This window comes from Haliotis rubra, unplaced genomic scaffold (genome assembly GCF_003918875.1).
Source record: "Haliotis rubra isolate DU_JTF1 unplaced genomic scaffold, ASM391887v1 Scf24, whole genome shotgun sequence".
Taxonomy (NCBI): Eukaryota; Metazoa; Mollusca; class Gastropoda; order Lepetellida; family Haliotidae; genus Haliotis; species Haliotis rubra.
Window position 1 is genome coordinate 3,637,501 of NW_025766447.1, and position 13,042 is coordinate 3,650,542.

Here is a 13,042-nt window from a genome sequence, read left to right on the forward strand (position 1 = left end):
TCATACCCACGCACGCACGCCCGAACGAACGCACAAACAAACAAACAACAAGGAATCCCTTCGCACACACGTGCACGTCGCCATATACCTGCAATATCATTGAACGCAACGTTAAGCCCCATTTCACCATCATCTCGGCGTCGGCGACGCGTCACGCCGACCGCATCCTTCTTGTACAGTGCGACTAGAGTGTGTGTTTGTAAATGCTGTCAGGCTCCACGCGTCTACACATCAAAACATCAAATTGTTGTTGTGTATACGTCGCATGTAGCGCGCCACACAATCACCGCCTCACCTCGCGGCACGGTGCTTGTTATCCTTACCTTTAATGACACCACGGCGAGGTCAAGGTCGTTCGAGTATGACTATGGCACTCATTTTTTCCCGGTCTCAGCCTATACTGTTTCAAGTAGAGTGCAGTTGATTGTTATGGAAGTATTTGTAGATTCACAATGCGAGGCTGTGTGACGAATGTGCATATGTTTGCTGACGACGAGAAATCGAGCTCAGTTGCAGCCGTACAGATAATCTCACTTTCATGTGACGTCACAAATGCTCACTGTGTGTGTGAGTGATTACTACAAAATCGATGATCAAATGACATATTGATAGCGTAATGTAGTAATATCAAAAGCCGTGAGTTGAGGTATTGTGTTTAAGGGTGCATTACGTCTACGGACTTCCTGTGTTATGAAGGGGTCGACAACAATACTTGAATTACTGCACGTTGCCATGAATTATGTCGAGGACTACGTGCGACAGGGAAGATTTCAACGTGACATAATGTCCCCTATGCCCACCCAGGCACTTGTGTCTTCCCTCTCATCACTGACCTAACATATTAGTAACGTGACGTGTGACGTCTCAATTATATGAGTCACCCGTACTTCTTACCTAATCCTGAACGTTGTACCATCATAACATCCTCACCATGTACTCACAGCATAGTATGTGTTCAATAGGCAGCGTATGGGCGTCTTGGATGTTTGATAACTTCAGGTTGTTACTCTGCCCATGTCATTGACATGAGAAGACAGAATTTGATGACGTATGCAGATTTTTCTCGGTCAGTCTCCGAAATAATTTACTTTGTGAGAAGAAAATCCTAATTCCTGCGTGTGAGTTCATATGCAAAGCAAATTATGTATTTATTTTGTTCAAGATATTTGCCTGTTCAGAGTATAGTCATTGGCATTATGACGATGTGTGTATATGAGACAAGTTGCAATATCGAAAGTGTGTGTACATGAGACAAGTTGCAATATCAACAGTGTGTGTGTATGAGACAAGTTGCAACATCGACGATGTGTGTATATGAGACAAGTTGCAATATCAACAGTGTGTGTATATGAGACAAGTTGCAATATCGAAAGTGTGTGTACATGAGACAAGTTGCAATATCAACAGTGTGTGTGTATGAGACAAGTTGCAACATCGACGATGTGTGTATATGAGACAAGTTGCAATATCAACAGTGTGTGTATATGAGACAAGTTGCAATATCGACGGTGTGTGTATTTGAGACAAGTTGCAATATTGACGATGTGTGTACATGAGACAAGTTGCAATGTCGACAATGTGTGTACATGAGACAAGTTGCAATATTGACGATGTGTGTATATGAGACAAATTGCAATATGTGTATGAGACCAGTTGCAATCGCCAAGAGGCAGTACTGGTTTTCTTCTACTTGCTATCACGTATAAACTATGTTTATATTGAACACGCTCATATCGATTCGACGGATGTAACGAACCTGTTTTTGATGTTTCCGTCCCGGTCTCTTACTGCATAGTTTACTTGAAGCGCGAATGACGATATACTGTTACAGCGAACTAAATTAATGGTTAAGTCTATATGGTGCATATATAGGTGATGATCATCACATTACGTTGGGACGTTCGACTCGTGAAGGTCCGGGTTAGAATTGATTTTCAGCAAGCTATGCTTGTCGTAAGAGGCGACTAACGGGGTCGAGTGGTCAGGCTCGCTAACTTGGCTGACACATGTCATCGTTTCCCAGTTGCGTGAATCGATGCTCCTGCTGTTGATCACTGGATTGTCTGGTCCTAGATTATTTACAGACCGCCGCCATATAGCTGGAATATTGCTGAGTGCGGCGTTAAACAACAACCAAACCAACCAAAACATTGGGAGGTTCAAGTTGTGAGGTCTACTGGTCAGGGTGCTGTCACTGGTCATGCCCGGAATATCCCACTCGGTGGAGATACAGGGGGACACTGGGATGTAACGCCCATGGGGCAGCGTGGTATGTAGGCTAGGGCTGTGTGATGTACATGAAGACCCTACTGGAATGCCAAAGCCCAAGGGGTAGTTATAGCCATTTGTCTGTCATATGAAAAAAGCAGCATGGAAACGTCAAATCATGAATCACTTGCAACCGGAAATACCCGTCGTATGAGAGTGATGGGCGAGGTCAGAAGAAACCCTCTACTGCTAATCAACTCAAGGAAATAGTATTGTCGCATTTGTCATCTTCAAAGAGATAAGAGAGAGAGAGAGAGAGAGAGAGAGAGAGAGAGAGAGAGAGAGAGAGAGAGAGAGAGAGAGAGAGAGAGAGAAAGAGAGAGAGAGTAAGCTGTTACCCTTTTCGCGAACAACTGGTATCATCTCTGATTTTCAGTGGTGCAGTCATATAAATTCCACAGCTATTTTTTCCCTTACACAGATAGAATTTGTTTCCGTGAATAGTCAACACTGGGTATTCTATACATGTCAATACACATTGGTCATGCTAGATTATAACTTTAGTCATATGTCCATAAGATGCTCTGTAACATTTTTGTGTAATATATATAGGGATCAGTTCTCATCCTAAATTAAATGTATGTTAATAGAGCATAGCATTGTATAAATGTGTTTTTGTTTTAAAACTTCTGATGTTTAGCATATCGATACATCATATTTCAAAATAGAACCGTCTCTAAACTTGTTAGACAGACATCCCACTTTGAATTACTTGATTCACTCAATCATTTCAACATCAAAAACATGTCATGTACTTTTATCCCGAGAATGGTGGATGTGAATGTTATGTTGCGCGCCTTGATTGCACGGGGTATGTTGACAGACGTTTGTCCTTCACATACACAGACTATATACCCAACAAAGCATGGGCAAGTCCTCACATCTGAAACAGTGAACAACGCCATCCCTTGTACCCCTTACCTGTAAACACGTGGGGCATTATGTGACGCCATTGGTCCATAACGTTATCCGTTTATAGGACATGTTAATTTGTTTCCTTATTTTATTTCTTACATAATAATGTGTGAGTTTATATGTCAAATTATGTGTGTTTATACTTTAAATATACATTTTTCCAGGAGGTGGTTCAAGCATGCGCCGTATAGATTAGTACCACTGAATCAATTCTTGCTGCATTATCCAATGTTCTCTCTGGTGACTTAATGGCTAATAAGAATATTAATAACTTTAGAGTAATATTCAGAAGCAGGTCAGATGTATAAACGGAGTCTTAAATCAATGCCATTCTTATATACCCTGAAGATAAAAGTGAAACATGTGGGAGAAGATCCGTGTCGTGTGATTATTTCAGAAACTTCTTCTTATATATATATATATATATATATTTGTTTGATAGCATAATCTTCTATCATATTATATGGAGCACATGAAAATATTATACTATTTGGAACACATGATACTATCACATGATATTATTTGGAGCATATGATAATATCACATGATACTTTATGGAGCACATGATAATGTTTTGTCATAGTGTTTGGAGCAAATCCTTATGTTCTATCATAATATATGGATTAATTTCTTGTTCTATGATGATATATGGAACATATGACGATGTTCTATCATGTCACATAGAGCACACCATAATCTCCTGAAATACTGTACTGAGTATTTGGTAATGTCATATCATAACATATGCAGCATATGCTATCGAATTGTAAAGCCAAGCCAATATATTGTATATAATACCATACCTAATACTTACCTGTATTTCAACACTGGTCCCATTGGTTCAGCATACTAATACCTCACGTGCAATATATTTAAATGAAACTTAAACTGTCCCGAATACACAACTTTCTTCGACGCGGATTCTCTTGATAACTCATCCTTTGAGTATTATACTATATTCTGGTTCATACTGTCTTATACTATATCTCACTATATCTACTTGTGCACGTCTCAGACCGTAACTCATTCTTCAAGCAATACACTACAGCTGCAGCTGAATGTCTTCTACAGTAATTATATCTACTAATGTAGATACTTTAGGCATTGGTGAATGGTGGGCGCCACCGGCAGTGCAGAGCATGCTTACCCTTTTCGTAAACACCTGGTGTCATCACTGATTTTCAGTGGTCAATTAGTATGATTTTCACAGGTATAGTGCACTCTGCATCAAACGGGTATTCTTATATTATCCTCTTCTCCGAGCATCATGTCATAAATGCTACAGCATGTCGTATACCATAACCCATTCTTCAAGTCTCACACTATACCTAACTATATTTTCAGGTATATCTACACCTGCATGTCTTATAGTATACCCCATATGTCAAGTATCATAATATATCTACTTGTGTAAGTCTGATGACTTATTGAATGATCCATACCATTGCTAATTCCATAGTTGTATCGTATTTCTAAGTTGAATATAATGTCTAATATTTCTAGGTCTCTAGTACGCCACGTCAAATACTATACCTAATATCTCTAGGTCTCTAGTACGCCACGTCAAACACTATACCTAATATTTCTAGGTCTCTAGTAGGCCACGTCAAATACTATACCTAATATTTCTAGGTCTCTAGTACGCCACGTCAAATACTATACCTAAAACTACAAGTCCAATGCTATGGAATGTATCAAGCTCTTACACTGAAATATGTACTATACGTAATAATTCAGTACTGTACTGTTCATATATAGTACAGCTCCTCATAAATATTAAATAATGTTTATGCTATAATGTGTACAGTGTAATGCAATACCAATTAATGCAAATCGTATACTAAATCTTATACATTAAATCCAATACAATGTACTTTTCCAAGTCATTAGCTAACACGTTTGGTCTTACAGTATGTTATACTCGTATACTATGTTCAATGCTTCACGTCACATACTACGTTGTAATCCAACTCTTATACTACACAGAAAACTCAAGTGTTGTAGTATGCTCAAGGTCTTATACTATATCTAATCCTTCAAGACATAGACTGTAATACTGTATGATTCAGTAATATAGTCAGTTATGACTTATTTTTGACAGGTATTGGACTTTCAAAATTATCGAGTATTTGAAAAAAGGTTAATGAATTGTTATAATGATGAAAGTTACAAATGCCATAGCAAGTTGTATTAAGTGTTATAACTAATATCCCAGATACCTCATATATTGTAAAATGATCATGCTATAATTAGTGCAGCATACCCAATATTTTGTCTAACAAGACATTTAATATTCTTTTCAATATCCATCACACAAAGTTTTGAACCAGGCAACCTTATTATTTAATGGTTACCAACAGCCCCTTTAATTTTGGCTTTTCAAACTGTGTGGTTTTAAGAGGATTCTCATTTTTACATACTAATTCTTTTGCTCGTTGTTTAATGCTTCAAGCGGCTGAAACTGCACTCAGAACGATTACCAAAGAAATCACATCATGATGTCACTTAATCTTGATAGCTTTAGACTGTGTCACATTGGCACTGACAAGATCTATTTCGTGTTGGTTGAAAGTTATCGGCGTGTCAGATTATCTTGGTGTTGTTTTCGTGCATTAAAAGCAACAAAACCCTTGTTCCGTAAACATAAAGAATCTCTACTGAAAGTCTAGTCCATTGTGCAATTGCTACTGTGCGGTAGGCACGTATTAATGAATCACTATCAAACAGTGATGACAACAGGAGTTCACGTATCCTGCCCAACAGGTGGTACATCACAAACACATGCAAAGGCATGTCAATTATTCATCTGCAAATATCGCAGGGCAGATGATATGAGTTAAATAGGCACATCAGTTTAATCACTCACTCACCCACTCACTCATCACTCACTTAGATAATTAAAGAAGCAGTATGTACAGAAAAGTACATGTTAAATTCAAATACGGAAGCCAATATTTTCTATTAGAAGAAAGTTAGGTGTATGGTCGTTACTTTTCAAACGTGAAAAATGTTAACTATGTTTTTGGTATTCATTTCTAAGCTGATGCAACGCTTCACAATGAACTATATACGAAATATATAGATAAGAAATACAACCAATCTCCGTCATCCAAATGCCTGTCTACTGCTCCCGATACATCAAGTCCTATACTATGTAATGCATGTATATACTGCTCCCCATATTTCAAGTCCTATACTATGTAATACCTGTATATACTGCTCCCCATATTTCAAGTCCTATACTATGTAATGCCTGTATATACTGCTCCCCATATTTCAAGTCCTATACTATGTAATGCCTGTATATACTGCTCCCCATACATCAAGTCCTATACTATGTAATGCCTGTATATACTGCTCCCGATACATCAAGTCCTATACTATGTAATGCCTGTCTACTGCTCCCGATACATCAAGTCCTATACTATGTAATACCTGTATATACTGCTCCCGATACATCAAGTCCTATACTATGTAATGCCTGTCCTATACTATGTACTGCTCCCGATACATCAAGTCCTATACTATGTAATGCCTGTATATACTGCTCCCGATACATCAAGTCCTATACTATGTAATACCTGTATATACTGCTCCCGATACTTCAAGTCCTATACTATGTAATGCCTGTATATACTGCTCCCGATACATCAAGTCCTATACTATGTAATGCCTGTCTACTGCTCCCGATACATCAAGTCCTATACTATGTAATGCCTGTATATACTGCTCCCGATACATCAAGTCCTATACTATGTAATGCCTGTATATACTGCTCCCGATACATCAAGTCCTATACTATGTATGTATACTGCTCCCGATACATCAAGTCCTATACTATGTAATGCCTGTATATACTGCTCCCCGATACTTCAAGTCCTATACTATGTAATGTATATATGCTCCCGATACTTCAAGTCCTATACTATGTAATGCATGTATATACTCCCGATACATCAAGTCCTATACTATGTAATGCCTGTATATACTGCTCCCGATACATCAAGTCCTATACTATGTAATGCCTGTATATACTGCTCCCGATACATCAAGTCCTATACTATGTAATGCCTGTATATACTGCTCCCGATACATCAAGTCCTATACTATGTAATGCCTGTATATACTGCTCCCGATATTTCAAGTCCTATACTATGTAATGCCTGTATATACTGCTCCCGATACTTCAAGTCCTATACTATGTAATGCATGTATATACTCCCCGATACTTCAAGTCCTATACTATGTAATGCATGTATATACTGCTCCCCATATTTTCATACTGCTCCCCATATTTCAAGTCCTATACTATGTAATGCCTGTATATACTGCTCCCCATATTTCAAGTCCTATACTATGTAAAGTCCCCTATAGTCCTATGTAATAATACCTGTATATACTGCTCCCGATACATCAAGTCCTATACTATGTAATGCATGTATATACTGCTCCCCATATTTCAAGTCCTATACTATGTAATGCCTGTATATACTGCTCCCGATAGTTCAAGTCCTATACTATGTAATGCCTGTATATACTGCTCCCGATACATCAAGTCCTATACTATGTAATGCCTGTATATACTGCTCCCGATATTTCAAGTCCTATACTATGTAATACCTGTATATACTGCTCCCCATACATCAAGTCCTATACTATGTAATGCCTGTATATACTGCTCCCGATATTTCAAGTCCTATACTATGTAATGCCTGTCTACTGCTCCCGATACATCAAGTCCTATACTATGTAATGCATGTATATACTGCTCCCGATACTTCAAGTCCTATACTATGTAATCCCTGTATATACTGCTCCCAATACTTAAAGTTATAACTATGTAATGCCTGTATATACTGCTCCCCATATTTCAAGTCCTATACTATGTAATGCCTGTCTACTGCTCCCGATACATCAAGTCCTATACTATGTAATGCTTGTATATACTGCTCCCGATACTTCAAGTCCTATACTATGTAATACCTGTATATACTGCTCCCGATACTTCAAGTCCTATACTATGTAATCCCTGTATATACTGCTCCCAATACTTAAAGTTATAACTATGTAATGCCTGTATATACTGCTCCCAATACTTAAAGTTATAACTATGTAATACGTGTCAAGTACACTTCCCAGTCTTATAGAATATAATACAAGATGTATACAGTACCCACTACTTCAAGTCATGAAATAAATTTGTCAGATACTGTAAATATGATTCGGATTCTTGTTAAATACTTAATGCTTTAAGTATCTTGTTTGTCTTAACCTATCTGGGTCTCCAATACTATACCACATACACCAAGTAACATGCTATGAAATATACCAATTCTTGGTATCCTCTTAAACATATATTATACTCATTACTCCAGGTACTTTGCTATACATGCTTAAGGTATGAAGTTATGCATAATATCCAGCATCGTAAACTAAACCGCAGACTCTAAGCCCTCACTATGCAATAAAACGTGTTACACTGATTACTGCAAAACCAGAACCCTTTCGTACAAGTCTTGTAGTGTGCCGAAAGTTTTAGGTCCTGATACTAACTAATGCCTTCAGTCTTATACTATATTGCCTATGCCGAATACTGTAAGTCCAATACCATGTTATATATGTCTAATACTGTAACTAATACTTTAAATTCTAAACTATACTAAATGTGTATCCCTCTAATGATGAAACTAATCATTGAGCCCTCTACTCTTTTACATGTCTGATATTGTAACTAATACGTCCTATGCTATGCAATATGGGTCTAATACTGTGACCAATACTTAAAGTTGGATACTATCTAATATATACTGGACACAAATAGTTAGGGATATATGTAAATGTTTCATTTACATATTTATTCATTGACACACTGATGAAATATCAATCATAAAAATACCAATATCCCTAACTTATTTTGTAATTATGTAGCTTGTAGTTTAATTACTGTGCAATACAAGTCTGCTACTGGTACTTTAGTCCTATACTATGCAATGTAACATGTTAAACAACTACAGTTAGCACATCATGTCTTCTTGTGGTCATCAATCAAGGACATAGACCATACCTAACACACAAGTGCTGATATTATGTGAACTTTTGGACAGACAATATTATCTTATAAGTATCTACATCTTGTACTGGCAAAGGGATATGTTACCACCGGGACATTTACTAGTTAGCCATTGGTTACATGTTGTAGGTAACCTGTATTCGTATATACAGCTACTCTATATAGGGAATGAATATTATACCGCAATACTCGTCACCATACTCGTCACTATACTCGTCACCATACTGCCTGCTATGAGTCCCGGATACCTCTAAGTAGTAGAATAAACTACACTGGTATCTGGTCCTGGCACAGTGACAACACTTCCTTGAATAGCTACCCTATATGTGAATTCAAATTTGAACGTCGGTTCAGCCTCGGCACTCCTTCAGTGTTATCAAATTCTATTTTAAACAAAAAGACTTTAAGTGGAACAGTATATATTCTATCACATATGGTGGGACAGCCCATCGTTGAGGTGAACAGTCAACTTATCATGTTTTATGCATAACTTGAAGCTTTAATAAATGTAACTTTACTCCAAGTGAGTTGGCAGGAGACACACGCTAGATCTGTGTTGCAAAAGTTCATATGAAGTTTGGCGAGGGTTCAACAAGCCCTTAGCGATCGTATCTCAGTTCCACCTGGCTGCGCCCCTCTACAAAAGCCGCACAGGCATCCGTAGTTGTATGAATACGTTTCTGGGTCATACTATGAATGGCAAAATCTCCCCATTGAATGAGCGGTCGTGCGATTCATACCACTAGTCAGTATAAGCAGACAAACGCTCGGAACAGGGTATAGCTTGTCAAATTTAAAGATAACGTATGCATAGTTAGGGCACCATGGCCAATAAACAGCCGCCTGACTATGTATACACATATGGTTGGCGATAGGGTTTAACGTCGTAGAAGCCTATTTACTCGGGTATGGTAGAGACAGAGTCTGCGTGTGATGTTTTTGTGAATGGTTATAGTTTTATATAAACCCACAAAGGGATTAGCACCCTGGTCTATTTGTATAATGTATAAATCAATCATTCCACTAAAATGGATGTAGCCTTACACAATCTATGTTTCCATAATTTAAAAGAAACTGCATTTAGGGTCTAGAACCTTCTGATCTTGTAATTGAACTGAGGTTTCACATGGACAATACACATGTATCTGTGTATGCGTTGACCTATTCCCAAGGGGAAAATAATTCCGTATCCAACACAGTGTTGTTAAGGTAATGACTGTGTACATACAATAAAAGCAATTTCACATTCTAGTTATTTGAAAAGAGTAGTCAAACAATGACATCAATATTTAGATATAAACTTGAACGTATCATGATACCATCTGTTATGGCAATGCATCACAGGCATGTTGGCAAGTACAAGAGAACACTATAACTCTCTGGAGTACATGTACAAGAAAACACTATAACTCTCTGGAGTACATGTACAAGACAACACTATAACTCTCTGGAGTACATGCACAAATTAACCTGGACATGTATTTCAGAATCGGATTCATAGGACACACTGTCCAAAGACACATTGTACTTTCTGGTATATTCTTGATATCTACACCTTACTTTCTTGAACATTGTACATTTCATACATATTGTATTCTTGATATCTACACCTTACCTTCTTGTACATTGTACATTATACACATATTGTATTCTTGATATCTACACCTTACTTTCTTTTACATTGTACATAGATATCAAGAATACACATATTGTATTCTTGATATCTACACCTTACTTTCTTTTACATTGCACATAAAACACATAGTCTATTCTTGATATCTACACCTTACTTTCTTGAATATTGTGTATTATACACATATTGTATTCTTGATATCTACACCTTACTTTCTTGAATATTGTGTATTATACACATATTGTATTCTTGATATCTACACCTTATCTTCTTAAACAATATACATTATACACATATTGTATTCTTGATATCTACACCTTACCTTCTTGAACAGTGTACATTATACACATATTGTATTCTTGATATCTACACCTTACTTTCTTGAACATAGCACATTATACACATAGTGTATTCTTGATATCTACGCCTTACCTTCTTGAACATTGTACATTATACACATAGTGTATTCTTGATATCTACACCTTACTTTCTTTAACATTGTACATTATACACATAGTGTATTCTTGATATCTACGCCTTACCTTCTTGAACATTGTACATTATACACATAGTGTATTCTTGATATCTACACCTTACTTTCTTGAACATTGTACATTATACACATATTGTATTCTTGATATCTACACCTTACTTTCTTGAACATAGCACATTATACACATATTGTATTCTTCATATCTACGCCTAACTTTCTTGTACATTGTACATTATACACATATTGCATTCTTGATATCTACAACTTACTTTCACGTACATTGTACATTATACACATATTGTATTCTTGATATCTACACATTGCTTTCATGTACATCGTGCATTATACACATTGTATTCATCATATCTACACATTACTTTTATGTGCATTGTGCATTATACACATATTGTATTCATCATATCTAAACCTTATTTTTTATACATTGTACACAACAAACACTGTGTATTGTCCATATTTACACCTTTCTAGTACATGGCGTTGTTGATGACCACAGACATGTTGGACCAATCAACAATGACTTGCATATGGTGCTGGTTTCTCCCATACAGCTGGGGGGACTACCTACCTGCATGCTCTGAAGGGTTAGGGCGATGTACCTACAGGGAAAGCATGTTTGCTTTAGGTGAGTCAGCCGGGGTCCACGAGGGTTTATAAGAAGTATAGGGACAAGTTAGGAATTCGAGATTCATCAAAATCCTACAAAATGTATTTGTCGTGGTTTTCATGAGTGACGTTTTCAGTAAGGTGTTGCAGATCGCCTGCTTGTGGAGTTTCTCAAGCGTGCCCCTATTCAAAGACCTTCCTTGACTTGGAAGGATGGCTTTACTTAGGTTTTACACAACTGGGATTTAAAATGAAATCACGAGGCACGTTTGCGAGTATGGTTCTGGGCTACAGCGTGGCCCGGGCTGAAAGAGCGGTTTTACTAGAAACTGTTAACTCCTGCTCAAACACACCGCTCTCAACATAATGTTTACTGAGGGACACATGTCAATCCTGGTTTGAGGGTCAGAGGTCAAACTTGACTTTGGGTTAAAGGTTAAACCCTATCCAACCTGCCTAGCAGCAATTTGAAACGTTAACCCACAATCGGGTTAAGCAGCCATAGCATCCAGTGAGTACTAACTCAACGTCAATATTAGAATTTATTCAATATCGCAGATAGTACACTTGACCAGATTAATGATTCATGCATAAAACGTATGTGACATTTTGGTTTTTTTCATGTCTATATTTGCATATACCTTCAATTATAATCTCACATCGAATTCTTACACTAGAACAGTAACTATAATACTATGTCTACATATATCTAACCAGTACTTGGCACTAAAGCAGCTCCACGCAGCAGCAAAACCTGCACGATGAAACCGGTTGATCAAGCACAGAATTAATCTTGACCGAGCAGAAAGACAAGGCCGACTAAAGAAAGATTGGGCTAATTGCCACCGTTAACCCTCCCAGGCCTGAAGTTCCCACAATTGCAGGGACAGCATGTGTCTATCAGTTTGCACATCATGCCTTTTGTACAGTATACTGAGTGAAGTAAAATAGTGCAATGTGGATATGTACATTGTATTGTGTTGAGTAAACGTTTTGCCTCTCAAGGAATGTATATATTTACAGTGTACATAATGAAGTA

At 37.4% G+C, this 13,042-nt stretch overlaps 1 long non-coding RNA gene across 1 annotated transcript in view; it reads left to right on the forward strand.

Moving 5' to 3' along the window:
• LOC124278650 overlaps nt 1–13,042 on the forward strand; it is an 88,191-nt gene that overhangs the window by 54,205 nt on the left and 20,944 nt on the right. The gene's annotated exons all lie outside the window — the stretch shown is intronic.